The sequence below is a fragment of the Schistocerca cancellata genome, unplaced genomic scaffold (assembly GCF_023864275.1).
Source record: "Schistocerca cancellata isolate TAMUIC-IGC-003103 unplaced genomic scaffold, iqSchCanc2.1 HiC_scaffold_884, whole genome shotgun sequence".
Classification (NCBI taxonomy): Eukaryota; Metazoa; Arthropoda; class Insecta; order Orthoptera; family Acrididae; genus Schistocerca; species Schistocerca cancellata.
The window spans coordinates 78,519-99,321 of record NW_026046894.1 but is presented as its reverse complement, the minus strand read 5'-3'; the positions used below and the strand labels follow the sequence as shown (position 1 = coordinate 99,321).

The 20,803-nt window shown below is 50.7% G+C and overlaps 36 non-coding genes across 36 annotated transcripts; all 36 read right to left on the bottom strand.

Moving 5' to 3' along the window:
* On the bottom strand, positions 1 to 74 carry Trnan-guu (transfer RNA asparagine (anticodon GUU)). Its single transcript has one exon. It is a non-coding gene; the product is annotated as a tRNA-Asn (tRNA).
* Positions 75 to 397: 323 nt separating this feature from the next.
* Positions 398 to 469, bottom strand: Trnat-cgu (transfer RNA threonine (anticodon CGU)). Its single transcript has one exon. It is a non-coding gene; the product is annotated as a tRNA-Thr (tRNA).
* Positions 470 to 1,158: 689 nt separating this feature from the next.
* Trnan-guu (transfer RNA asparagine (anticodon GUU)) lies at positions 1,159 to 1,232 on the bottom strand. Its single transcript has one exon. It is a non-coding gene; the product is annotated as a tRNA-Asn (tRNA).
* Positions 1,233 to 1,555: 323 nt separating this feature from the next.
* Trnat-cgu (transfer RNA threonine (anticodon CGU)) lies at positions 1,556 to 1,627 on the bottom strand. The gene has a single exon. It is a non-coding gene; the product is annotated as a tRNA-Thr (tRNA).
* A 689-nt stretch (positions 1,628 to 2,316) lies between these two features.
* On the bottom strand, positions 2,317 to 2,390 carry Trnan-guu (transfer RNA asparagine (anticodon GUU)). Its single transcript has one exon. It is a non-coding gene; the product is annotated as a tRNA-Asn (tRNA).
* A 323-nt stretch (positions 2,391 to 2,713) lies between these two features.
* Positions 2,714 to 2,785, bottom strand: Trnat-cgu (transfer RNA threonine (anticodon CGU)). Its single transcript has one exon. It is a non-coding gene; the product is annotated as a tRNA-Thr (tRNA).
* A 689-nt stretch (positions 2,786 to 3,474) lies between these two features.
* Positions 3,475 to 3,548, bottom strand: Trnan-guu (transfer RNA asparagine (anticodon GUU)). The gene has a single exon. It is a non-coding gene; the product is annotated as a tRNA-Asn (tRNA).
* A 323-nt stretch (positions 3,549 to 3,871) lies between these two features.
* Positions 3,872 to 3,943, bottom strand: Trnat-cgu (transfer RNA threonine (anticodon CGU)). The gene has a single exon. It is a non-coding gene; the product is annotated as a tRNA-Thr (tRNA).
* A 689-nt stretch (positions 3,944 to 4,632) lies between these two features.
* Trnan-guu (transfer RNA asparagine (anticodon GUU)) lies at positions 4,633 to 4,706 on the bottom strand. The gene has a single exon. It is a non-coding gene; the product is annotated as a tRNA-Asn (tRNA).
* A 323-nt stretch (positions 4,707 to 5,029) lies between these two features.
* Positions 5,030 to 5,101, bottom strand: Trnat-cgu (transfer RNA threonine (anticodon CGU)). The gene has a single exon. It is a non-coding gene; the product is annotated as a tRNA-Thr (tRNA).
* Positions 5,102 to 5,790: 689 nt separating this feature from the next.
* Trnan-guu (transfer RNA asparagine (anticodon GUU)) lies at positions 5,791 to 5,864 on the bottom strand. Its single transcript has one exon. It is a non-coding gene; the product is annotated as a tRNA-Asn (tRNA).
* A 323-nt stretch (positions 5,865 to 6,187) lies between these two features.
* Trnat-cgu (transfer RNA threonine (anticodon CGU)) lies at positions 6,188 to 6,259 on the bottom strand. Its single transcript has one exon. It is a non-coding gene; the product is annotated as a tRNA-Thr (tRNA).
* A 689-nt stretch (positions 6,260 to 6,948) lies between these two features.
* Positions 6,949 to 7,022, bottom strand: Trnan-guu (transfer RNA asparagine (anticodon GUU)). The gene has a single exon. It is a non-coding gene; the product is annotated as a tRNA-Asn (tRNA).
* A 323-nt stretch (positions 7,023 to 7,345) lies between these two features.
* Trnat-cgu (transfer RNA threonine (anticodon CGU)) lies at positions 7,346 to 7,417 on the bottom strand. The gene has a single exon. It is a non-coding gene; the product is annotated as a tRNA-Thr (tRNA).
* Positions 7,418 to 8,106: 689 nt separating this feature from the next.
* On the bottom strand, positions 8,107 to 8,180 carry Trnan-guu (transfer RNA asparagine (anticodon GUU)). The gene has a single exon. It is a non-coding gene; the product is annotated as a tRNA-Asn (tRNA).
* A 323-nt stretch (positions 8,181 to 8,503) lies between these two features.
* Positions 8,504 to 8,575, bottom strand: Trnat-cgu (transfer RNA threonine (anticodon CGU)). The gene has a single exon. It is a non-coding gene; the product is annotated as a tRNA-Thr (tRNA).
* A 689-nt stretch (positions 8,576 to 9,264) lies between these two features.
* Positions 9,265 to 9,338, bottom strand: Trnan-guu (transfer RNA asparagine (anticodon GUU)). Its single transcript has one exon. It is a non-coding gene; the product is annotated as a tRNA-Asn (tRNA).
* A 323-nt stretch (positions 9,339 to 9,661) lies between these two features.
* Positions 9,662 to 9,734, bottom strand: Trnat-cgu (transfer RNA threonine (anticodon CGU)). Its single transcript has one exon. It is a non-coding gene; the product is annotated as a tRNA-Thr (tRNA).
* Positions 9,735 to 10,423: 689 nt separating this feature from the next.
* Positions 10,424 to 10,497, bottom strand: Trnan-guu (transfer RNA asparagine (anticodon GUU)). Its single transcript has one exon. It is a non-coding gene; the product is annotated as a tRNA-Asn (tRNA).
* A 324-nt stretch (positions 10,498 to 10,821) lies between these two features.
* On the bottom strand, positions 10,822 to 10,893 carry Trnat-cgu (transfer RNA threonine (anticodon CGU)). The gene has a single exon. It is a non-coding gene; the product is annotated as a tRNA-Thr (tRNA).
* Positions 10,894 to 11,584: 691 nt separating this feature from the next.
* Trnan-guu (transfer RNA asparagine (anticodon GUU)) lies at positions 11,585 to 11,657 on the bottom strand. The gene has a single exon. It is a non-coding gene; the product is annotated as a tRNA-Asn (tRNA).
* Positions 11,658 to 11,979: 322 nt separating this feature from the next.
* Trnat-cgu (transfer RNA threonine (anticodon CGU)) lies at positions 11,980 to 12,051 on the bottom strand. Its single transcript has one exon. It is a non-coding gene; the product is annotated as a tRNA-Thr (tRNA).
* A 694-nt stretch (positions 12,052 to 12,745) lies between these two features.
* Trnan-guu (transfer RNA asparagine (anticodon GUU)) lies at positions 12,746 to 12,819 on the bottom strand. The gene has a single exon. It is a non-coding gene; the product is annotated as a tRNA-Asn (tRNA).
* A 324-nt stretch (positions 12,820 to 13,143) lies between these two features.
* Positions 13,144 to 13,215, bottom strand: Trnat-cgu (transfer RNA threonine (anticodon CGU)). The gene has a single exon. It is a non-coding gene; the product is annotated as a tRNA-Thr (tRNA).
* Positions 13,216 to 13,904: 689 nt separating this feature from the next.
* Trnan-guu (transfer RNA asparagine (anticodon GUU)) lies at positions 13,905 to 13,979 on the bottom strand. Its single transcript has one exon. It is a non-coding gene; the product is annotated as a tRNA-Asn (tRNA).
* Positions 13,980 to 14,301: 322 nt separating this feature from the next.
* Positions 14,302 to 14,373, bottom strand: Trnat-cgu (transfer RNA threonine (anticodon CGU)). The gene has a single exon. It is a non-coding gene; the product is annotated as a tRNA-Thr (tRNA).
* Positions 14,374 to 15,066: 693 nt separating this feature from the next.
* Trnan-guu (transfer RNA asparagine (anticodon GUU)) lies at positions 15,067 to 15,140 on the bottom strand. Its single transcript has one exon. It is a non-coding gene; the product is annotated as a tRNA-Asn (tRNA).
* A 323-nt stretch (positions 15,141 to 15,463) lies between these two features.
* Positions 15,464 to 15,535, bottom strand: Trnat-cgu (transfer RNA threonine (anticodon CGU)). Its single transcript has one exon. It is a non-coding gene; the product is annotated as a tRNA-Thr (tRNA).
* A 690-nt stretch (positions 15,536 to 16,225) lies between these two features.
* Positions 16,226 to 16,300, bottom strand: Trnan-guu (transfer RNA asparagine (anticodon GUU)). Its single transcript has one exon. It is a non-coding gene; the product is annotated as a tRNA-Asn (tRNA).
* Positions 16,301 to 16,621: 321 nt separating this feature from the next.
* Trnat-cgu (transfer RNA threonine (anticodon CGU)) lies at positions 16,622 to 16,693 on the bottom strand. Its single transcript has one exon. It is a non-coding gene; the product is annotated as a tRNA-Thr (tRNA).
* A 689-nt stretch (positions 16,694 to 17,382) lies between these two features.
* Positions 17,383 to 17,456, bottom strand: Trnan-guu (transfer RNA asparagine (anticodon GUU)). The gene has a single exon. It is a non-coding gene; the product is annotated as a tRNA-Asn (tRNA).
* A 323-nt stretch (positions 17,457 to 17,779) lies between these two features.
* Positions 17,780 to 17,851, bottom strand: Trnat-cgu (transfer RNA threonine (anticodon CGU)). Its single transcript has one exon. It is a non-coding gene; the product is annotated as a tRNA-Thr (tRNA).
* Positions 17,852 to 18,540: 689 nt separating this feature from the next.
* On the bottom strand, positions 18,541 to 18,614 carry Trnan-guu (transfer RNA asparagine (anticodon GUU)). The gene has a single exon. It is a non-coding gene; the product is annotated as a tRNA-Asn (tRNA).
* A 323-nt stretch (positions 18,615 to 18,937) lies between these two features.
* Trnat-cgu (transfer RNA threonine (anticodon CGU)) lies at positions 18,938 to 19,009 on the bottom strand. The gene has a single exon. It is a non-coding gene; the product is annotated as a tRNA-Thr (tRNA).
* Positions 19,010 to 19,698: 689 nt separating this feature from the next.
* Trnan-guu (transfer RNA asparagine (anticodon GUU)) lies at positions 19,699 to 19,772 on the bottom strand. Its single transcript has one exon. It is a non-coding gene; the product is annotated as a tRNA-Asn (tRNA).
* Positions 19,773 to 20,095: 323 nt separating this feature from the next.
* Positions 20,096 to 20,167, bottom strand: Trnat-cgu (transfer RNA threonine (anticodon CGU)). The gene has a single exon. It is a non-coding gene; the product is annotated as a tRNA-Thr (tRNA).
* Positions 20,168 to 20,803: the final 636 nt, after the last annotated feature.

Sequence of the window (20,803 nt, the reverse complement as noted above, 5' to 3'; positions counted from 1 at the left end):
CGCCCCCGGGTGGGCTCGAACCACCAACCTTTCGGTTAACAGCCGAACGCGCTAGCCGATTGCGCCACGGAGGCCTTGACTTGTGCTCTGCATCTCAACGCAATTCGTATGCCTTCTGCAGGAATCTCGCAGAGTGGTAGCACCTGCTTACGCCTCTTCACATGGATAAAATGCATGCACACTGTAGCGAGGCTCGTACACGAATGACATCGCCAAGCATGACATCATACTACAAAATGCATACAAACCACTGTTCTGCCTATGCAATCAGAAAACCTCTGAGGCCAGCATGATACTTGTTATAGGTTGTAGAACATCCCTTTCATTCAGTGTACTGCCATGTGTTAGATGCTGCTCGAGATAGCTCCGCTCCTTGCGGGAAGGTTAAAAAAATGAATGCCTTCTGTGAGGTTCGAACTCACGACCCCTGGTTTACGAGACCAGTGCTCTACCACTGAGCTAAGAAGGCGGCAGCTTTGCGTTTGTGAGCTCTCCCCGAATTGTCACTTCATCATGCTGAATCTTGCAGCCCTCGACCAGATATCGGATTTGGCACACAGCTGCTGCTGGGGGTGTCCACATGGCCGTTTTCCACATCTCTTGACTGTTTCGCCCTTACGATCGACGACGAGCGTCGTGCCACCAAACGTTTGCGGTCTGCACAATCTTGACCTAGTGCACAGTTTGTTGGATTGCGTGGCTCGACTGCGAAATGCGCCTTTCGGCTCCTCTCTCTGGCTGCAGTATGCTGTTGTCGACAGTGGCACTAGCGTTGCCCATGGGGCTTCATGTAAGGCGACTGCACGTCGCTCGGCCAGCAGCGGCCTACTGCAGACCGACACTTAAGAGACACCAAATAGAAATCGACATCGAGAGACAGGCCCTGTCATATGGCACTCGCGACGTATACGCTGAAATTGAATGTAAAGAATACGTCTTTTGTAGTGGGCGTCGCTCTACTGCAGTGTCACACATGACGAAGAAATAGGAAAACAGTAGAACGTCTGTGTAGGGCCATGTTTTTACCTACAGTGTCACTTGGCTGAATGTGTATAAGGCTCTGTGGCATCACTCAAACACAGCCAAGTTGTCACACTAGCTGTGTATCTCTAACAAAGTTGACGTATGTCCTCACCTCGGTGACGGTTAAAACGATTTCGCCCCCGGGTGGGCTCGAACCACCAACCTTTCGGTTAACAGCCGAACGCGCTAGCCGATTGCGCCACGGAGGCCTTGACTTGTGCTCTGCATCTCAACGCAATTCGTATGCCTTCTGCAGGAATCTCGCAGAGTGGTAGCACCTGCTTACGCCTCTTCACATGGATAAAATGCATGCACACTGTAGCGAGGCTCGTACACGAATGACATCGCCAAGCATGACATCATACTACAAAATGCATACAAACCACTGTTCTGCCTATGCAATCAGAAAACCTCTGAGGCCAGCATGATACTTGTTATAGGTTGTAGAACATCCCTTTCATTCAGTGTACTGCCATGTGTTAGATGCTGCTCGAGATAGCTCCGCTCCTTGCGGGAAGGTTAAAAAAATGAATGCCTTCTGTGAGGTTCGAACTCACGACCCCTGGTTTACGAGACCAGTGCTCTACCACTGAGCTAAGAAGGCGGCAGCTTTGCGTTTGTGAGCTCTCCCCGAATTGTCACTTCATCATGCTGAATCTTGCAGCCCTCGACCAGATATCGGATTTGGCACACAGCTGCTGCTGGGGGTGTCCACATGGCCGTTTTCCACATCTCTTGACTGTTTCGCCCTTACGATCGACGACGAGCGTCGTGCCACCAAACGTTTGCGGTCTGCACAATCTTGACCTAGTGCACAGTTTGTTGGATTGCGTGGCTCGACTGCGAAATGCGCCTTTCGGCTCCTCTCTCTGGCTGCAGTATGCTGTTGTCGACAGTGGCACTAGCGTTGCCCATGGGGCTTCATGTAAGGCGACTGCACGTCGCTCGGCCAGCAGCGGCCTACTGCAGACCGACACTTAAGAGACACCAAATAGAAATCGACATCGAGAGACAGGCCCTGTCATATGGCACTCGCGACGTATACGCTGAAATTGAATGTAAAGAATACGTCTTTTGTAGTGGGCGTCGCTCTACTGCAGTGTCACACATGACGAAGAAATAGGAAAACAGTAGAACGTCTGTGTAGGGCCATGTTTTTACCTACAGTGTCACTTGGCTGAATGTGTATAAGGCTCTGTGGCATCACTCAAACACAGCCAAGTTGTCACACTAGCTGTGTATCTCTAACAAAGTTGACGTATGTCCTCACCTCGGTGACGGTTAAAACGATTTCGCCCCCGGGTGGGCTCGAACCACCAACCTTTCGGTTAACAGCCGAACGCGCTAGCCGATTGCGCCACGGAGGCCTTGACTTGTGCTCTGCATCTCAACGCAATTCGTATGCCTTCTGCAGGAATCTCGCAGAGTGGTAGCACCTGCTTACGCCTCTTCACATGGATAAAATGCATGCACACTGTAGCGAGGCTCGTACACGAATGACATCGCCAAGCATGACATCATACTACAAAATGCATACAAACCACTGTTCTGCCTATGCAATCAGAAAACCTCTGAGGCCAGCATGATACTTGTTATAGGTTGTAGAACATCCCTTTCATTCAGTGTACTGCCATGTGTTAGATGCTGCTCGAGATAGCTCCGCTCCTTGCGGGAAGGTTAAAAAAATGAATGCCTTCTGTGAGGTTCGAACTCCCGACCCATGGTTTACGAGACCAGTGCTCTACCACTGAGCTAAGAAGGCGGCAGCTTTGCGTTTGTGAGCTCTCCCCGAATTGTCACTTCATCATGCTGAATCTTGCAGCCCTCGACCAGATATCGGATTTGGCACACAGCTGCTGCTGGGGGTGTCCACATGGCCGTTTTCCACATCTCTTGACTGTTTCGCCCTTACGATCGACGACGAGCGTCGTGCCACCAAACGTTTGCGGTCTGCACAATCTTGACCTAGTGCACAGTTTGTTGGATTGCGTGGCTCGACTGCGAAATGCGCCTTTCGGCTCCTCTCTCTGGCTGCAGTATGCTGTTGTCGACAGTGGCACTAGCGTTGCCCATGGGGCTTCATGTAAGGCGACTGCACGTCGCTCGGCCAGCAGCGGCCTACTACAGACCAACACTTAAGAGACACCAAATAGAAATCGACATCGAGAGACAGGCCCTGTCATATGGCACTCGCGACGTATACGCTGAAATTGAATGTAAAGAATACGTCTTTTGTAGTGGGCGTCGCTCTACTGCAGTGTCACACATGACGAAGAAATAGGAAAACAGTAGAACGTCTGTGTAGGGCCATGTTTTTACCTACAGTGTCACTTGGCTGAATGTGTATAAGGCTCTGTGGCATCACTCAAACACAGCCAAGTTGTCACACTAGCTGTGTATCTCTAACAAAGTTGACGTATGTCCTCACCTCGGTGACGGTTAAAACGATTTCGCCCCCGGGTGGGCTCGAACCACCAACCTTTCGGTTAACAGCCGAACGCGCTAGCCGATTGCGCCACGGAGGCCTTGACTTGTGCTCTGCATCTCAACGCAATTCGTATGCCTTCTGCAGGAATCTCGCAGAATGGTAGCACCTGCTTACGCCTCTTCACATGGATAAAATGCATGCACACTGTAGCGAGGCTCGTACACGAATGACATCGCCAAGCATGACATCATACTACAAAATGCATACAAACCACTGTTCTGCCTATGCAATCAGAAAACCTCTGAGGCCAGCATGATACTTGTTATAGGTTGTAGAACATCCCTTTCATTCAGTGTACTGCCATGTGTTAGATGCTGCTCGAGATAGCTCCGCTCCTTGCGGGAAGGTTAAAAAAATGAATGCCTTCTGTGAGGTTCGAACTCACGACCCCTGGTTTACGAGACCAGTGCTCTACCACTGAGCTAAGAAGGCGGCAGCTTTGCGTTTGTGAGCTCTCCCCGAATTGTCACTTCATCATGCTGAATCTTGCAGCCCTCGACCAGATATCGGATTTGGCACACAGCTGCTGCTGGGGGTGTCCACATGGCCGTTTTCCACATCTCTTGACTGTTTCGCCCTTACGATCGACGACGAGCGTCGTGCCACCAAACGTTTGCGGTCTGCACAATCTTGACCTAGTGCACAGTTTGTTGGATTGCGTGGCTCGACTGCGAAATGCGCCTTTCGGCTCCTCTCTCTGGCTGCAGTATGCTGTTGTCGACAGTGGCACTAGCGTTGCCCATGGGGCTTCATGTAAGGCGACTGCACGTCGCTCGGCCAGCAGCGGCCTACTGCAGACCGACACTTAAGAGACACCAAATAGAAATCGACATCGAGAGACAGGCCCTGTCATATGGCACTCGCGACGTATACGCTGAAATTGAATGTAAAGAATACGTCTTTTGTAGTGGGCGTCGCTCTACTGCAGTGTCACACATGACGAAGAAATAGGAAAACAGTAGAACGTCTGTGTAGGGCCATGTTTTTACCTACAGTGTCACTTGGCTGAATGTGTATAAGGCTCTGTGGCATCACTCAAACACAGCCAAGTTGTCACACTAGCTGTGTATCTCTAACAAAGTTGACGTATGTCCTCACCTCGGTGACGGTTAAAACGATTTCGCCCCCGGGTGGGCTCGAACCACCAACCTTTCGGTTAACAGCCGAACGCGCTAGCCGATTGCGCCACGGAGGCCTTGACTTGTGCTCTGCATCTCAACGCAATTCGTATGCCTTCTGCAGGAATCTCGCAGAGTGGTAGCACCTGCTTACGCCTCTTCACATGGATAAAATGCATGCACACTGTAGCGAGGCTCGTACACGAATGACATCGCCAAGCATGACATCATACTACAAAATGCATACAAACCACTGTTCTGCCTATGCAATCAGAAAACCTCTGAGGCCAGCATGATACTTGTTATAGGTTGTAGAACATCCCTTTCATTCAGTGTACTGCCATGTGTTAGATGCTGCTCGAGATAGCTCCGCTCCTTGCGGGAAGGTTAAAAAAATGAATGCTTTCTGTGAGGTTCGAACTCACGACCCCTGGTTTACGAGACCAGTGCTCTACCACTGAGCTAAGAAGGCGGCAGCTTTGCGTTTGTGAGCTCTCCCCGAATTGTCACTTCATCATGCTGAATCTTGCAGCCCTCGACCAGATATCGGATTTGGCACACAGCTGCTGCTGGGGGTGTCCACATGGCCGTTTTCCACATCTCTTGACTGTTTCGCCCTTACGATCGACGACGAGCGTCGTGCCACCAAACGTTTGCGGTCTGCACAATCTTGACCTAGTGCACAGTTTGTTGGATTGCGTGGCTCGACTGCGAAATGCGCCTTTCGGCTCCTCTCTCTGGCTGCAGTATGCTGTTGTCGACAGTGGCACTAGCGTTGCCCATGGGGCTTCATGTAAGGCGACTGCACGTCGCTCGGCCAGCAGCGGCCTACTGCAGACCGACACTTAAGAGACACCAAATAGAAATCGACATCGAGAGACAGGCCCTGTCATATGGCACTCGCGACGTATACGCTGAAATTGAATGTAAAGAATACGTCTTTTGTAGTGGGCGTCGCTCTACTGCAGTGTCACACATGACGAAGAAATAGGAAAACAGTAGAACGTCTGTGTAGGGCCATGTTTTTACCTACAGTGTCACTTGGCTGAATGTGTATAAGGCTCTGTGGCATCACTCAAACACAGCCAAGTTGTCACACTAGCTGTGTATCTCTAACAAAGTTGACGTATGTCCTCACCTCGGTGACGGTTAAAACGATTTCGCCCCCGGGTGGGCTCGAACCACCAACCTTTCGGTTAACAGCCGAACGCGCTAGCCGATTGCGCCACGGAGGCCTTGACTTGTGCTCTGCATCTCAACGCAATTCGTATGCCTTCTGCAGGAATCTCGCAGAGTGGTAGCACCTGCTTACGCCTCTTCACATGGATAAAATGCATGCACACTGTAGCGAGGCTCGTACACGAATGACATCGCCAAGCATGACATCATACTACAAAATGCATACAAACCACTGTTCTGCCTATGCAATCAGAAAACCTCTGAGGCCAGCATGATACTTGTTATAGGTTGTAGAACATCCCTTTCATTCAGTGTACTGCCATGTGTTAGATGCTGCTCGAGATAGCTCCGCTCCTTGCGGGAAGGTTAAAAAAATGAATGCCTTCTGTGAGGTTCGAACTCCCGACCCATGGTTTACGAGACCAGTGCTCTACCACTGAGCTAAGAAGGCGGCAGCTTTGCGTTTGTGAGCTCTCCCCGAATTGTCACTTCATCATGCTGAATCTTGCAGCCCTCGACCAGATATCGGATTTGGCACACAGCTGCTGCTGGGGGTGTCCACATGGCCGTTTTCCACATCTCTTGACTGTTTCGCCCTTACGATCGACGACGAGCGTCGTGCCACCAAACGTTTGCGGTCTGCACAATCTTGACCTAGTGCACAGTTTGTTGGATTGCGTGGCTCGACTGCGAAATGCGCCTTTCGGCTCCTCTCTCTGGCTGCAGTATGCTGTTGTCGACAGTGGCACTAGCGTTGCCCATGGGGCTTCATGTAAGGCGACTGCACGTCGCTCGGCCAGCAGCGGCCTACTGCAGACCGACACTTAAGAGACACCAAATAGAAATCGACATCGAGAGACAGGCCCTGTCATATGGCACTCGCGACGTATACGCTGAAATTGAATGTAAAGAATACGTCTTTTGTAGTGGGCGTCGCTCTACTGCAGTGTCACACATGACGAAGAAATAGGAAAACAGTAGAACGTCTGTGTAGGGCCATGTTTTTACCTACAGTGTCACTTGGCTGAATGTGTATAAGGCTCTGTGGCATCACTCAAACACAGCCAAGTTGTCACACTAGCTTTGTATCTCTAACAAAGTTGACGTATGTCCTCACCTCGGTGACGGTTAAAACGATTTCGCCCCCGGGTGGGCTCGAACCACCAACCTTTCGGTTAACAGCCGAACGCGCTAGCCGATTGCGCCACGGAGGCCTTGACTTGTGCTCTGCATCTCAACGCAATTCGTATGCCTTCTGCAGGAATCTCGCAGAGTGGTAGCACCTGCTTACGCCTCTTCACATGGATAAAATGCATGCACACTGTAGCGAGGCTCGTACACGAATGACATCGCCAAGCATGACATCATACTACAAAATGCATACAAACCACTGTTCTGCCTATGCAATCAGAAAACCTCTGAGGCCAGCATGATACTTGTTATAGGTTGTAGAACATCCCTTTCATTCAGTGTACTGCCATGTGTTAGATGCTGCTCGAGATAGCTCCGCTCCTTGCGGGAAGGTTAAAAAAATGAATGCCTTCTGTGAGGTTCGAACTCCCGACCCCTGGTTTACGAGACCAGTGCTCTACCACTGAGCTAAGAAGGCAGCAGCTTTGCGTTTGTGAGCTCTCCCCGAATTGTCACTTCATCATGCTGAATCTTGCAGCCCTCGACCAGATATCGGATTTGGCACACAGCTGCTGCTGGGGGTGTCCACATGGCCGTTTTCCACATCTCTTGACTGTTTCGCCCTTACGATCGACGACGAGCGTCGTGCCACCAAACGTTTGCGGTCTGCACAATCTTGACCTAGTGCACAGTTTGTTGGATTGCGTGGCTCGACTGCGAAATGCGCCTTTCGGCTCCTCTCTCTGGCTGCAGTATGCTGTTGTCGACAGTGGCACTAGCGTTGCCCATGGGGCTTCATGTAAGGCGACTGCACGTCGCTCGGCCAGCAGCGGCCTACTACAGACCAACACTTAAGAGACACCAAATAGAAATCGACATCGAGAGACAGGCCCTGTCATATGGCACTCGCGACGTATACGCTGAAATTGAATGTAAAGAATACGTCTTTTGTAGTGGGCGTCGCTCTACTGCAGTGTCACACATGACGAAGAAATAGGAAAACAGTAGAACGTCTGTGTAGGGCCATGTTTTTACCTACAGTGTCACTTGGCTGAATGTGTATAAGGCTCTGTGGCATCACTCAAACACAGCCAAGTTGTCACACTAGCTGTGTATCTCTAACAAAGTTGACGTATGTCCTCACCTCGGTGACGGTTAAAACGATTTCGCCCCCGGGTGGGCTCGAACCACCAACCTTTCGGTTAACAGCCGAACGCGCTAGCCGATTGCGCCACGGAGGCCTTGACTTGTGCTCTGCATCTCAACGCAATTCGTATGCCTTCTGCAGGAATCTCGCAGAATGGTAGCACCTGCTTACGCCTCTTCACATGGATAAAATGCATGCACACTGTAGCGAGGCTCGTACACGAATGACATCGCCAAGCATGACATCATACTACAAAATGCATACAAACCACTGTTCTGCCTATGCAATCAGAAAACCTCTGAGGCCAGCATGATACTTGTTATAGGTTGTAGAACATCCCTTTCATTCAGTGTACTGCCATGTGTTAGATGCTGCTCGAGATAGCTCCGCTCCTTGCGGGAAGGTTAAAAAAATGAATGCCTTCTGTGAGGTTCGAACTCACGACCCCTGGTTTACGAGACCAGTGCTCTACCACTGAGCTAAGAAGGCGGCAGCTTTGCGTTTGTGAGCTCTCCCCGAATTGTCACTTCATCATGCTGAATCTTGCAGCCCTCGACCAGATATCGGATTTGGCACACAGCTGCTGCTGGGGGTGTCCACATGGCCGTTTTCCACATCTCTTGACTGTTTCGCCCTTACGATCGACGACGAGCGTCGTGCCACCAAACGTTTGCGGTCTGCACAATCTTGACCTAGTGCACAGTTTGTTGGATTGCGTGGCTCGACTGCGAAATGCGCCTTTCGGCTCCTCTCTCTGGCTGCAGTATGCTGTTGTCGACAGTGGCACTAGCGTTGCCCATGGGGCTTCATGTAAGGCGACTGCACGTCGCTCGGCCAGCAGCGGCCTACTGCAGACCGACACTTAAGAGACACCAAATAGAAATCGACATCGAGAGACAGGCCCTGTCATATGGCACTCGCGACGTATACGCTGAAATTGAATGTAAAGAATACGTCTTTTGTAGTGGGCGTCGCTCTACTGCAGTGTCACACATGACGAAGAAATAGGAAAACAGTAGAACGTCTGTGTAGGGCCATGTTTTTACCTACAGTGTCACTTGGCTGAATGTGTATAAGGCTCTGTGGCATCACTCAAACACAGCCAAGTTGTCACACTAGCTGTGTATCTCTAACAAAGTTGACGTATGTCCTCACCTCGGTGACGGTTAAAACGATTTCGCCCCCGGGTGGGCTCGAACCACCAACCTTTCGGTTAACAGCCGAACGCGCTAGCCGATTGCGCCACGGAGGCCTTGACTTGTGCTCTGCATCTCAACGCAATTCGTATGCCTTCTGCAGGAATCTCGCAGAGTGGTAGCACCTGCTTACGCCTCTTCACATGGATAAAATGCATGCACACTGTAGCGAGGCTCGTACACGAATGACATCGCCAAGCATGACATCATACTACAAAATGCATACAAACCACTGTTCTGCCTATGCAATCAGAAAACCTCTGAGGCCAGCATGATACTTGTTATAGGTTGTAGAACATCCCTTTCATTCAGTGTACTGCCATGTGTTAGATGCTGCTCGAGATAGCTCCGCTCCTTGCGGGAAGGTTAAAAAAATGAATGCCTTCTGTGAGGTTCGAACTCACGACCCCTGGTTTACGAGACCAGTGCTCTACCACTGAGTCTAAGAAGGCGGCAGCTTTGCGTTTGTGAGCTCTCCCCGAATTGTCACTTCATCATGCTGAATCTTGCAGCCCTCGACCAGATATCGGATTTGGCACACAGCTGCTGCTGGGGGTGTCCACATGGCCGTTTTCCACATCTCTTGACTGTTTCGCCCTTACGATCGACGACGAGCGTCGTGCCACCAAACGTTTGCGGTCTGCACAATCTTGACCTAGTGCACAGTTTGTTGGATTGCGTGGCTCGACTGCGAAATGCGCCTTTCGGCTCCTCTCTCTGGCTGCAGTATGCTGTTGTCGACAGTGGCACTAGCGTTGCCCATGGGGCTTCATGTAAGGCGACTGCACGTCGCTCGGCCAGCAGCGGCCTACTGCAGACCGACACTTAAGAGACACCAAATAGAAATCGACATCGAGAGACAGGCCCTGTCATATGGCACTCGCGACGTATACGCTGAAATTGAATGTAAAGAATACGTCTTTTGTAGTGGGCGTCGCTCTACTGCAGTGTCACACATGACGAAGAAATAGGAAAACAGTAGAACGTCTGTGTAGGGCCATGTTTTTACCTACAGTGTCACTTGGCTGAATGTGTATAAGGCTCTGTGGCATCACTCAAACACAGCCAAGTTGTCACACTAGCTGTGTATCTCTAACAAAGTTGACGTATGTCCTCACCTCGGTGACGGTTAAAACGATTTCGCCCCCGGGTGGGCTCGAACCACCAACCTTTCGGTTAACAGCCGAACGCGCTAGCCGATTGCGCCACGGAGGCCTTGACTTGTGCTCTGCATCTCAACGCAATTCGTATGCCTTCTGCAGGAATCTCGCAGAGTGGTAGCACCTGCTTACGCCTCTTCACATGGGATAAAATGCATGCACACTGTAGCGAGGCTCGTACACGAATGACATCGCCAAGCATGACATCATACTACAAAATGCATACAAACCACTGTTCTGCCTATGCAATCAGAAAACCTCTGAGGCCAGCATGATACTTGTTATAGGTTGTAGAACATCCCTTTCATTCAGTGTACTGCCATGTGTTAGATGCTGCTCGAGATAGCTCCGCTCCTTGCGGGAAGGTTAAAAAAATGAATGCCTTCTGTGAGGTTCGAACTCACGACCCCTGGTTTACGAGACCAGTGCTCTACCACTGAGCTAAGAAGGCGGCAGCTTTGCGTTTGTGAGCTCTCCCCGAATTGTCACTTCATCATGCTGAATCTTGCAGCCCTCGACCAGATATCGGATTTGGCACACAGCTGCTGCTGGGGGTGTCCACATGGCCGTTTTCCACATCTCTTGACTGTTTCGCCCTTACGATCGACGACGAGCGTCGTGCCACCAAACGTTTGCGGTCTGCACAATCTTGACCTAGTGCACAGTTTGTTGGATTGCGTGGCTCGACTGCGAAATGCGCCTTTCGGCTCCTCTCTCTGGCTGCAGTATGCTGTTGTCGACAGTGGCACTAGCGTTGCCCATGGGGCTTCATGTAAGGCGACTGCACGTCGCTCGGCCAGCAGCGGCCCTACTGCAGACCGACACTTAAGAGACACCAAATAGAAATCGACATCGAGAGACAGGCCCTGTCATATGGCACTCGCGACGTATACGCTGAAATTGAATGTAAAGAATACGTCTTTTGTAGTGGGCGTCGCTCTACTGCAGTGTCACACATGACGAAGAAATAGGAAAACAGTAGAACGTCTGTGTAGGGCCATGTTTTTACCTACAGTGTCACTTGGCTGAATGTGTATAAGGCTCTGTGGCATCACTCAAACACAGCCAAGTTGTCACACTAGCTGTGTATCTCTAACAAAGTTGACGTATGTCCTCACCTCGGTGACGGTTTAAAACGATTTCGCCCCCGGGTGGGCTCGAACCACAACCTTTCGGTTAACAGCCGAACGCGCTAGCCGATTGCGCCACGGAGGCCTTGACTTGTGCTCTGCATCTCAACGCAATTCGTATGCCTTCTGCAGGAATCTCGCAGAGTGGTAGCACTGCTTACGCCTCTTCACATGGATAAAATGCATGCACACTGTAGCGAGGCTCGTACACGAATGACATCGCCAAGCATGACATCATACTACAAAATGCATACAAACCACTGTTCTGCCTATGCAATCAGAAAACCTCTGAGGCCAGCATGATACTTGTTATAGGTTGTAGAACATCCCTTTCATTCAGTGTACTGCCATGTGTTAGATGCTGCTCGAGATAGCTCCGCTCCTTGCGGGAAGGTTAAAAAAATGAATGCCTTCTGTGAGGTTCGAACTCACGACCCCTGGTTTACGAGACCAGTGCTCTACCACTGAGCTAAGAAGGCGGCAGCTTTGCGTTTGTGAGCTCTCCCCGAATTGTCACTTCATCATGCTGAATCTTGCAGCCCTCGACCAGATATCGGATTTGGCACACAGCTGCTGCTGGGGGTGTCCACATGGCCGTTTTCCACATCTCTTGACTGTTTCGCCCTTTACGATCGACGACGAGCGTCGTGCCACCAAACGTTTGCGGTCTGCACAATCTTGACCTAGTGCACAGTTTGTTGGATTGCGTGGCTCGACTGCGAAATGCGCCTTTCGGCTCCCTCTCTCTGGCTGCAGTATGCTGTTGTCGACAGTGGCACTAGCGTTGCCCATGGGGCTTCATGTAAGGCGACTGCACGTCGCTCGGCCAGCAGCGGCCTACTGCAGACCGACACTTAAGAGACACCAAATAGAAATCGACATCGAGAGACAGGCCCTGTCATATGGCACTCGCGACGTATACGCTGAAATTGAATGTAAAAGAATACGTCTTTTGTAGTGGGCGTCGCTCTACTGCAGTGTCACACATGACGAAGAAATAGGAAAACAGTAGAACGTCTGTGTAGGGCCATGTTTTTTACCTACAGTGTCACTTGGCTGAATGTGTATAAGGCTCTGTGGCATCACTCAAACACAGCCAAGTTGTCACACTAGCTGTGTATCTCTAACAAAGTTGACGTATGTCCTCACCTCGGTGACGGTTTTAAACGATTTCGCCCCCGGGTGGGCTCGAACCACCAACCTTTCGGTTAACAGCCGAACGCGCTAGCCGATTGCGCCACGGAGGCCTTGACTTGTGCTCTGCATCTCAACGCAATTCGTATGCCTTCTGCAGGAATCTCGCAGAATTGGTAGCACCTGCTTACGCCTCTTCACATGGATAAAATGCATGCACACTGTAGCGAGGCTCGTACACGAATGACATCGCCAAGCATGACATCATACTACAAAATGCATACAAACCACTGTTCTGCCTATGCAATCAGAAAACCTCTGAGGCCAGCATGATACTTGTTATAGGTTGTAGACATCCCTTTCATTCAGTGTACTGCCATGTGTTAGATGCTGCTCGAGATAGCTCCGCTCCTTGCCGGGAAGGTTAAAAAAATGAATGCCTTCTGTGAGGTTCGAACTCACGACCCCTGGTTTACGAGACCAGTGCTCTACCACTGAGCTAAGAAGGCGGCAGCTTTGCGTTTGTGAGCTCTCCCCGAATTGTCACTTCATCATGCTGAATCTTGCAGCCCTCGACCAGATATCGGATTTGGCACACAGCTGCTGCTGGGGGTGTCCACATGGCCGTTTTCCACATCTCTTGACTGTTTCGCCCTTACGATCGACGACGAGCGTCGTGGCCACCAAACGTTTGCGGTCTGCACAATCTTGACCTAGTGCACAGTTTGTTGGATTGCGTGGCTCGACTGCGAAATGCGCTTTCGGCTCCTCTCTCTGGCTGCAGTATGCTGTTGTCGACAGTGGCACTAGCGTTGCCCATGGGGCTTCATGTAAGGCGACTGCACGTCGCTCGGCCAGCAGCGGCCTACTGCAGACCGACACTTAAGAGACACCAAATAGAAATCGACATCGAGAGACAGGCCCTGTCATATGGCACTCGCGACGTATACGCTGAAATTGAATGTAAAGAATACGTCTTTTGTAGTGGGCGTCGCTCTACTGCAGTGTCACACATGACGAAGAAATAGGAAAACAGTAGAACGTCTGTGTAGGGCCATGTTTTTACCTACAGTGTCACTTGGCTGAATGTGTATAAGGCTCTGTGGCATCACTCAAACACAGCCAAGTTGTCACACTAGCTGTGTATCTCTAACAAAGTTGACGTATGTCCTCACCTCGGTGACGGTTAAAACGATTTCGCCCCCAGGTGGGCTCGAACCACCAACCTTTCGGTTAACAGCCGAACGCGCTAGGCCGATTGCGCCACGGAGGCCTTGACTTGTGCTCTGCATCTCAACGCAATTCGTATGCCTTCTGCAGGAATCTCGCAGAATGGTAGCACCTGCTTACGCCTCTTCACATGGATAAAATGCATGCACACTGTAGCGAGGCTCGTACACGAATGACATCGCCAAGCATGACATCATACTACAAAATGCATACAAACCACTGTTCTGCCTATGCAATCAGAAAACCTCTGAGGCCAGCATGATACTTGTTATAGGTTGTAGAACATCCCTTTCATTCAGTGTACTGCCATGTGTTAGATGCTGCTCGAGATAGCTCCGCTCCTTGCGGGAAGGTTAAAAAATGAATGCCTTCTGTGAGGTTCGAACTCACGACCCCTGGTTTACGAGACCAGTGCTCTACCACTGAGCTAAGAAGGCGGCAGCTTTGCGTTTGTGAGCTCTCCCCGAATTGTCACTTCATCATGCTGGAATCTTGCAGCCCTCGACCAGATATCGGATTTGGCACACAGCTGCTGCTGGGGGTGTCCACATGGCCGTTTTTCCACATCTCTTGACTGTTTCGCCCTTACGATCGACGACGAGCGTCGTGCCACCAAACGTTTGCGGTCTGCACAATCTTGACCTAGTGCACAGTTTGTTGGATTGCGTGGCTCGACTGCGAAATGCGCCTTTCGGCTCCTCTCTCTGGCTGCAGTATGCTGTTGTCGACAGTGGCACTAGCGTTGCCCATGGGGCTTCATGTAAGGCGACTGCACGTCGCTCGGCCAGCAGCGGCCTACTGCAGACCGACACTTAAGAGACACCAAATAGAAATCGACATCGAGAGACAGGCCCTGTCATATGGCACTCGCGACGTATACGCTGAAATTGAATGTAAAGAATACGTCTTTTGTAGTGGGCGTCGCTCTACTGCAGTGTCACACATGACGAAGAAATAGGAAAACAGTAGAACGTCTGTGTAGGGCCATGTTTTTACCTACAGTGTCACTTGGCTGAATGTGTATAAGGCTCTGTGGCATCACTCAAACACAGCCCAAGTTGTCACACTAGCTGTGTATCTCTAACAAAGTTGGACGTATGTCCTCACCTCGGTGACGGTTAAAACGATTTCGCCCCCAGGTGGGCTCGAACCACCAACCTTTCGGTTAACAGCCGAACGCGCTAGCCGATTGCGCCACGGAGGCCTTGACTTGTGCTCTGCATCTCAACGCAATTCGTATGCCTTCTGCAGGAATCTCGCAGAATGGTAGCACCTGCTTACGCCTCTTCACATGGATAAAATGCATGCACACTGTAGCGAGGCTCGTACACGAATGACATCGCCAAGCATGACATCATACTACAAAATGCATACAAACCACTGTTCTGCCTATGCAATCAGAAAACCTCTGAGGCCAGCATGATACTTGTTATAGGTTGTAGAACATCCCTTTCATTCAGTGTACTGCCATGTGTTAGATGCTGCTCGAGATAGCTCCGCTCCTTGCGGGAAGGTTAAAAAAATGAATGCCTTCTGTGAGGTTCGAACTCACGACCCCTGGTTTACGAGACCAGTGCTCTACCACTGAGCTAAGAAGGCGGCAGCTTTGCGTTTGTGAGCTCTCCCCGAATTGTCACTTCATCATGCTGAATCTTGCAGCCCTCGACCAGATATCGGATTTGGCACACAGCTGCTGCTGGGGTGTCCACATGGCCGTTTTCCACATCTCTTGACTGTTTCGCCCTTACGATCGACGACGAGCGTCGTGCCACCAAACGTTTGCGGTCTGCACAATCTTGACCTAGTGCACAGTTTGTTGGATTGCGTGGCTCGACTGCGAAATGCGCCTTTCGGCTCCTCTCTCTGGCTGCAGTATGCTGTTGTCGACAGTGGCACTAGCGTTGCCCATGGGGCTTCATGTAAGGCGACTGCACGTCGCTCGGCCAGCAGCGGCCTACTGCAGACCGGACACTTAAGAGACAACCAAATAGAAATCGACATCGAGAGACAGGCCCTGTCATATGGCACTCGCCGACGTATACGCTGAAATTGAATGTAAAGAATACGTCTTTTGTAGTGGGCGTCGCTCTACTGCAGTGTCACACATGACGAAGAAATAGGAAAACAGTAGAACGTCTGTGTAGGGCCATGTTTTTACCTACAGTGTCACTTGGCTGAATGTGTATAAGGCTCTGTGGCATCACTCAAACACAGCCAAGTTGTCACACTAGCTGTGTATCTCTAACAAAGTTGACGTATGTCCTCACCTCGGTGACGGTTAAAACGATTTCGCCCCAGGTGGGCTCGAACCACCAACCTTTCGGTTAACAGCCGAACGCGCTAGCCGATTGCGCCACGGAGGCCTTGACTTGTGCTCTGCATCTCACGCAATTCGTATGCCTTCTGCAGGAATCTCGCAGAATGGTAGCACCTGCTTACGCCTCTTCACATGGATAAAATGCATGCACACTGTAGCGAGGCTCGTACACGAATGACATCGCCAAGCATGACATCATACTACAAAATGCATACAAACCACTGTTCTGCCTATGCAATCAGAAAACCTCTGAGGCCAGCATGATACTTGTTATAGGTTGTAGAACATCCCTTTCATTCAGTGTACTGCCATGTGTTAGATGCTGCTCGAGATAGCTCCGCTCCTTGCGGGAAGGTTAAAAAAATGAATGCCTTCTGTGAGGTTCGAACTCACGACCCCTGGTTTACGAGACCAGTGCTCTACCACTGAGCTAAGAAGGCGGCAGCTTTGCGTTTGTGAGCTCTCCCCGAATTGTCACTTCATCATGCTGAATCTTGCAGCCCTCGACCAGATATCGGATTTGGCACACAGCTGCTGCTGGGGGTGTCCACATGGCCGTTTTCCACATCTCTTGACTGTTTCGCCCTTACGATCGACGACGAGCGTCGTGCCACCAAACGTTTGCGGTCTGCACAATCTTGACCTAGTGCACAGTTTGTTGGATTGCGTGGCTCGACTGCGAAATGCGCCTTTCGGCTCCTCTCTCTGGCTGCAGTATGCTGTTGTCGACAGTGGCACTAGCGTTGCCCATGGGGCTTCATGTAAGGCGACTGCACGTCGCTCGGCCAGCAGCGGCCTACTGCAGACCGACACTTAAGAGACACCAAATAGAAATCGACATCGAGAGACAGGCCCTGTCATATGGCACTCGCGACGTATACGCTGAAATTGAATGTAAAGAATACGTCTTTTGTAGTGGGCGTCGCTCTACTGCAGTGTCACACATGACGAAGAAATAGGAAAACAGTAGAACGTCTGTGTAGGGCCATGTTTTTACCTACAGTGTCACTTGGCTGAATGTGTATAAGGCTCTGTGGCATCACTCAAACACAGCCAAGTTGTCACACTAGCTGTGTATCTCTAACAAAGTTGACGTATGTCCTCACCTCGGTGACGGTTAAAACGATTTCGCCCCCAGGTGGGCTCGAACCACCAACCTTTCGGTTAACAGCCGAACGCGCTAGCCGATTGCGCCACGGAGGCCTTGACTTGTGCTCTGCATCTCAACGCAATTCGTATGCCTTCTGCAGGAATCTCGCAGAATGGTAGCACCTGCTTACGCCTCTTCACATGGATAAAATGCATGCACACTGTAGCGAGGCTCGTACACGAATGACATCGCCAAGCATGACATCATACTACAAAATGCATACAAACCACTGTTCTGCCTATGCAATCAGAAAACCTCTGAGGCCAGCATGATACTTGTTATAGGTTGTAGAACATCCCTTTCATTCAGTGTACTGCCATGTGTTAGATGCTGCTCGAGATAGCTCCGCTCCTTGCGGGAAGGTTAAAAAAATGAATGCCTTCTGTGAGGTTCGAACTCACGACCCCTGGTTTACGAGACCAGTGCTCTACCACTGAGCTAAGAAGGCGGCAGCTTTGCGTTTGTGAGCTCTCCCCGAATTGTCACTTCATCATGCTGAATCTTGCAGCCCTCGACCAGATATCGGATTTGGCACACAGCTGCTGCTGGGGGTGTCCACATGGCCGTTTTCCACATCTCTTGACTGTTTCGCCCTTACGATCGACGACGAGCGTCGTGCCACCAAACGTTTGCGGTCTGCACAATCTTGACCTAGTGCACAGTTTGTTGGATTGCGTGGCTCGACTGCGAAATGCGCCTTTCGGCTCCTCTCTCTGGCTGCAGTATGCTGTTGTCGACAGTGGCACTAGCGTTGCCCATGGGGCTTCATGTAAGGCGACTGCACGTCGCTCGGCCAGCAGCGGCCTACTGCAGACCGACACTTAAGAGACACCAAATAGAAATCGACATCGAGAGACAGGCCCTGTCATATGGCACTCGCGACGTATACGCTGAAATTGAATGTAAAGAATACGTCTTTTGTAGTGGGCGTCGCTCTACTGCAGTGTCACACATGACGAAGAAATAGGAAAACAGTAGAACGTCTGTGTAGGGCCATGTTTTTACCTACAGTGTCACTTGGCTGAATGTGTATAAGGCTCTGTGGCATCACTCAAACACAGCCAAGTTGTCACACTAGCTGTGTATCTCTAACAAAGTTGACGTATGTCCTCACCTCGGTGACGGTTAAAACGATTTCGCCCCCAGGTGGGCTCGAACCACCAACCTTTCGGTTAACAGCCGAACGCGCTAGCCGATTGCGCCACGGAGGCCTTGACTTGTGCTCTGCATCTCAACGCAATTCGTATGCCTTCTGCAGGAATCTCGCAGAATGGTAGCACCTGCTTACGCCTCTTCACATGGATAAAATGCATGCACACTGTAGCGAGGCTCGTACACGAATGACATCGCCAAGCATGACATCATACTACAAAATGCATACAAACCACTGTTCTGCCTATGCAATCAGAAAACCTCTGAGGCCAGCATGATACTTGTTATAGGTTGTAGAACATCCCTTTCATTCAGTGTACTGCCATGTGTTAGATGCTGCTCGAGATAGCTCCGCTCCTTGCGGGAAGGTTAAAAAAATGAATGCCTTCTGTGAGGTTCGAACTCACGACCCCTGGTTTACGAGACCAGTGCTCTACCACTGAGCTAAGAAGGCGGCAGCTTTGCGTTTGTGAGCTCTCCCCGAATTGTCACTTCATCATGCTGAATCTTGCAGCCCTCGACCAGATATCGGATTTGGCACACAGCTGCTGCTGGGGGTGTCCACATGGCCGTTTTCCACATCTCTTGACTGTTTCGCCCTTACGATCGACGACGAGCGTCGTGCCACCAAACGTTTGCGGTCTGCACAATCTTGACCTAGTGCACAGTTTGTTGGATTGCGTGGCTCGACTGCGAAATGCGCCTTTCGGCTCCTCTCTCTGGCTGCAGTATGCTGTTGTCGACAGTGGCACTAGCGTTGCCCATGGGGCTTCATGTAAGGCGACTGCACGTCGCTCGGCCAGCAGCGGCCTACTGCAGACCGACACTTAAGAGACACCAAATAGAAATCGACATCGAGAGACAGGCCCTGTCATATGGCACTCGCGACGTATACGCTGAAATTGAATGTAAAGAATACGTCTTTTGTAGTGGGCGTCGCTCTACTGCAGTGTCACACATGACGAAGAAATAGGAAAACAGTAGAACGTCTGTGTAGGGCCATGTTTTTACCTACAGTGTCACTTGGCTGAATGTGTATAAGGCTCTGTGGCATCACTCAAACACAGCCAAGTTGTCACACTAGCTGTGTATCTCTAACAAAGTTGACGTATGTCCTCACCTCGGTGACGGTTAAAACGATTTCGCCCCCAGGTGGGCTCGAACCACCAACCTTTCGGTTAACAGCCGAACGCGCTAGCCGATTGCGCCACGGAGGCCTTGACTTGTGCTCTGCATCTCAACGCAATTCGTATGCCTTCTGCAGGAATCTCGCAGAATGGTAGCACCTGCTTACGCCTCTTCACATGGATAAAATGCATGCACACTGTAGCGAGGCTCGTACACGAATGACATCGCCAAGCATGACATCATACTACAAAATGCATACAAACCACTGTTCTGCCTATGCAATCAGAAAACCTCTGAGGCCAGCATGATACTTGTTATAGGTTGTAGAACATCCCTTTCATTCAGTGTACTGCCATGTGTTAGATGCTGCTCGAGATAGCTCCGCTCCTTGCGGGAAGGTTAAAAAAATGAATGCCTTCTGTGAGGTTCGAACTCACGACCCCTGGTTTACGAGACCAGTGCTCTACCACTGAGCTAAGAAGGCGGCAGCTTTGCGTTTGTGAGCTCTCCCCGAATTGTCACTTCATCATGCTGAATCTTGCAGCCCTCGACCAGATATCGGATTTGGCACACAGCTGCTGCTGGGGGTGTCCACATGGCCGTTTTCCACATCTCTTGACTGTTTCGCCCTTACGATCGACGACGAGCGTCGTGCCACCAAACGTTTGCGGTCTGCACAATCTTGACCTAGTGCACAGTTTGTTGGATTGCGTGGCTCGACTGCGAAATGCGCCTTTCGGCTCCTCTCTCTGGCTGCAGTATGCTGTTGTCGACAGTGGCACTAGCGTTGCCCATGGGGCTTCATGTAAGGCGACTGCACGTCGCTCGGCCAGCAGCGGCCTACTGCAGACCGACACTTAAGAGACACCAAATAGAAATCGACATCGAGAGACAGGCCCTGTCATATGGCACTCGCGACGTATACGCTGAAATTGAATGTAAAGAATACGTCTTTTGTAGTGGGCGTCGCTCTACTGCAGTGTCACACATGACGAAGAAATAGGAAAACAGTAGAACGTCTGTGTAGGGCCATGTTTTTACCTACAGTGTCACTTGGCTGAATGTGTATAAGGCTCTGTGGCATCACTCAAACACAGCCAAGTTGTCACACTAGCTGTGT